The 4,321-nt window shown below is 31.2% G+C and overlaps 2 long non-coding RNA genes across 2 annotated transcripts in view; both read left to right on the forward strand.

Annotated features, from left to right (window-relative positions):
* Nucleotides 1-354, forward strand: part of LOC105117057 (uncharacterized) — a 4,594-nt gene extending 4,240 nt beyond the window's left edge. Inside the window, exon 2 of the long non-coding RNA XR_840667.1 lies at nucleotides 178-354. This is a non-coding gene — a long non-coding RNA (uncharacterized LOC105117057). The remainder of the gene's footprint in view (nucleotides 1-177) is intronic.
* A 1,187-nt stretch (nucleotides 355-1,541) lies between these two features.
* LOC105117056 (uncharacterized) overlaps nucleotides 1,542-4,321 on the forward strand; it is a 21,205-nt gene continuing 18,425 nt past the window's right edge. Inside the window, exons 1-2 of the long non-coding RNA XR_840666.1 lie at nucleotides 1,542-3,020; nucleotides 3,783-3,901. This is a non-coding gene — a long non-coding RNA (uncharacterized LOC105117056). The remainder of the gene's footprint in view (nucleotides 3,021-3,782; nucleotides 3,902-4,321) is intronic.

Below are 4,321 nucleotides of genomic sequence, written 5' to 3' on the forward strand. Positions count from 1 at the left end.
CCCGGTCTTGCCGGGTTATTTATTACTTCGACACTCCTGCACTTGGGAGAAGATATCAATCTTTTAGTCGTGTCACTAGGTTTTTTCTTTCCTTCACCATCATGTTATGAGAAATAATTGATTTTTATTTTCCATGTTAACTAGACACTTCGAGTATAAGTTTTTCATCCTTTTTAGATGTTGTACTAGTTACAAATGTTCAAGATTTATTCAAGGTCTATAGCAGTAACTAGTAGATGCTCGCCACTAAACTAAAAACAAGACCCCTTTGAGAATTTCTAGTTTTATGATGAACTGTCTACAAGGTTTTTGTGTGTATGGATTAATTGAAATAACATAAAGATGTTTTGTTACTTGGTATGAGTATGCAATTAAACTTTTTAACTCTGTTATTGCAAGTCCTTATGCCTCTCTTGTTGTTTCCTTTATATTCTGATGTTTTGATGTTAAATAAGTCATCTACTTGTGTGTATCCCAAGAGAAAAAAAAAACTTCAAGAAGAAAATTATAGGTTGAATGTAGACTTAAAAAAGCAAAATGCCAATGTTAAGAGCCGCAAGGCTAAAATCATCATTTTTTAGTCTTGTGAAGGATTTAATAGTCATAAAACTCAGAGAAAGAAGCTACAGGATGAGCGAAAATATGTATCTTTTTCTCTTATTTTTTTGGTTAGGCTCATTAAAAGGGCATCGTCTAACTAGACTTTTCTGCTTCTATAGATCATTATCGAAAAAAGCAAGTGAACTTTCCAACCCCTGCCATTTGAAATACATATTGACGAGACTTTGATGTCTGTGAACACCTAAACATCAAACCATGTTGCCACACTTTTAAGCAACTTTGGAAGAACATTTGTCATTCATGTTGTTTGAGCACCAAGTACCTTTACTATCCCTATTCAACTCTTTTGCTTCTATTCCTTATAACTCATTTTGTTACATCACTTGTTGTCACTACAATAATCAGATAGCAACCATGATTATCGATCTGAATGTTTTGTGCTCTGTCCTTTACAATTGCTAAGACATCTCAATAGAATGCTTCTTAATGTGGTTACATATTTTAACCTAAGTACTATTGATTTTTCTTTTCCCATTTTTACTAGGTTCTTTATATGCTTGGATTCTTGGATTAGTTCTGGTATTCCTCACTTGGCTTCTTGCATCATTCTTATAACATCCTGTGACGTCTCGTAGGTAATTTATCTAGTCTATTCTATTATGTTAAATATTTTCTCTGTTAGAGTTGTGTTCCTAATTTGCTAGAAGATATGGCATAATCACTAGTAGTCTCTTAACCTTTTGTCATGGTCACTTTATCATTTAAATGATGTACTTCATATCAATATGTATTTCAAGCAACTTATTTCATGTAGAGGTTGGGTATAATAACATATCAACTCAAATAATTGGGCACCTTAATGCTTTGAAATAAGGATAAGCCATTTTTATCCCACTAAACATGTAAATATAAAGTATCCTTGTGTAACTTATCCACATGGTTTTGATGTGGCACATCTAATAAAAAAGTTAAAGTCTTCACCTAATTTTTCCAGGTTAGTTCTTCATCGTGCTTGTTCTAACTTAAATAGTATTGATCCAACAAAAATTTTGATTCGAGTTTTGTTGTTAATAATTTATATATTGGTCTACCCACAACTGAAAACTCAATAACTGCTTATGTTACTTGGTTCTAGAAGGTTATATCTCTACATGTTTTGTTAATTTATTGTTGATGTTTTCATTAGCTTATTCTGTAAATTTGGGTTGAAAGTTTTTGGTGTGACTCTCGTCAGTGATTGCTTTTGGAATCCATGGATGGATAGTTGTGAGAAAAAGTTTTAATTTGATAATTATGGTTGAGTAGTCCCAACTATAAAAGTAACTATAAAGTACTTACATATACTATTTTTCCTTGATGTGATATTTGTAAGTAACTTAAATTATTTGACCGACATGTTTTTGGATACTGGTGGAGCATTGTTTGTGTCTAAGGGCTTGTCTATAAATGTGTGTACTTTTTAAACATTTACATGAGCTAAATTATTAATGATGTTGATATGACTCTTGCAATAGTTTGCATGCTTATATTGTTGATTCTTCTTCTTATTCTCATAAGTATTTACCTAAACTGTGATATGTCGAGATTTGGATGTGTCCATAAACTAATGGTTTGGTTTGCATAACTATGAATGGTTACGATAAAAATCTTATATGTTATTTTACATGATGATCCTTATACATGTTTGTGATGCCTTAATTGTCAATATAATCTATAATTAGCTTACCATACAGGTTGTATATACTCTCATAAATAGGAAAAGCGATTTAGCTTACCATGTATAGCTTCCAAAAATCACTCTAGTTTTCTGGTTTCCTTTAATAACTAGCAACAACCTGGTTTCCTCATATAGTTAGTTTCCTTGTATAAACTAGTAGGTGGCCTAATATGTAATGGTGATGTCCTGAAAATTATTTCATTCTGAATTCTAACCATTCTATCATGGTATCAGATCCCTTAGTCATAGTTTTCTAAAAACTCCCAGCCATTTTTTCCTCTCTCTCAATTGTAATCTTAGTCCTTATGGAGAAGTCAAATAATGTTTGTGCTAGATTTATTAGCAAAAATTATACTGCTTGGGAGTTTCACTTGGAGACTTTTCTCAAAGGTAAAGAGTTGTATTTTCTTATCTTATCTTAATGGTTTTTGTCTATACCAAAATAGCACTTTTATTTGGTAGAATGACTTTTTCTTTGTGTAGTGTCTTTCTTTCATAAACGATTTTGGCAACTTGTAGTATTATGGAGCATGAAAAGTAGTTGAACATCCTTTATCAAAAAACAAGTTTAATCAACCCCTTTTCTAGCAAAGCTACTCATGATGAAAGTCTGTAAAAGGAAAATGATAATTTACAACATTGTTTTTTTCAAATTTAGCTCAAGAAAGAGTTTAGATTAGTCCATTTTGATACTTTAACATCAATGTATATGTATGATGATGCTGTCAGAATCTTCTTATAGGTTGCACTTTCTTATCTCATGCTCATCATTTAAATGTTAAGGGTTTTTCTTTTTTATTTTCTTTTTTGATTTGTTTAGGTATCTTTAGTAAACTGGACTTAACAGGAGCTATATTTAAAGAAATGATTAACCTTTCTAGCATATTATTTGTTTAAGTTCACAGGAACTCAAAATTGTGAATTTGCTTTATTGTGTCTTTATGTTATAGAAGATTAATTGTGAATTTGCTTTAGTCCAAGCTTCAATTTCTTGTTCTTGGCTTTTAATGTATTGTTAAACTATTATGTCTGTAATCAATATTTTAAATCTATTTATCTTACTTGATTTGCTAGCCAATATTTATGTTGAAATCCTAAAAGATGATGTTTTGGTCTTGCCTTTACATGTACTTGGTACTTACTAAGATGGGTCATGTTTGCATGCTTCCACTTAAGCATTCATCTTTTGAGAAGTGACATGGTCTCTTTTATTGGAACATATAGGTATAAGTTGAGTGTGAAAGAGTTGCAGAAAATGCTTTATAGGTGCAATGAAAAACTTTAGCAGTTCAGCCATGTAAACAAGAAGGCTATCAATATGTAAATATCACTAAGAAATAGGAGGAACTCTAGAAAAGGCAAGCTGAACTTGAGACAAGTGACGAAGGACTATGGTACTAGATTTTATTGCTTAAATATCTTTTATTGTAATTTACTTCAATGAGATTATGTGTTCACTTCAATGCTTGTGTGCAAAAAATCATAGAACTTATATCTATTTTAGAGTAGTGAAATGATGAATCGATAGATCGTGCTTTTAAAGGAGTTGCTCAGCACTTCAACAAAGTATTCTCTAAACTAGTGTAAGGTGGTCATGATCATTTGGTTATGATGAAGAAAAAGGTTAGTGAAAGGAGCCTTTATGTCTTATTTTCATTTGTTCTTGTATTTACTCTTATCATTCATTTTTTCTTTACTAGTCTTATGCAATGCCTTGATGTCCTACCTTTATCTTTTTATGTTTTTCAAGTTTAATCAGTATATTTTTTGGTCTTTTATGTTGAAATTTACGATAACCATATGAGTACATTTAAAGTTTCATTCATACATTTGTGGTCAATCTAGATGACCATTGAAATAGTTTTATAAATTTTATAGTAGCTTAACAAGATGTTGATACGAAGATGATAATTGTGACTGACACGACTAAAAGGTTGATGTCTTCTCCCAAGTGTAGGAGTGTCGAAGTAATAAATAACCCGGCAAGACCGGGGTCGAACCACAAGGAGGTTATTTGTACAAATTATAAAAAACAATAATACA

This window comes from Populus euphratica, unplaced genomic scaffold, assembly GCF_000495115.2.
Source record: "Populus euphratica unplaced genomic scaffold, PopEup_1.0 scaffold1151.1, whole genome shotgun sequence".
Classification (NCBI taxonomy): Eukaryota; Viridiplantae; Streptophyta; class Magnoliopsida; order Malpighiales; family Salicaceae; genus Populus; species Populus euphratica.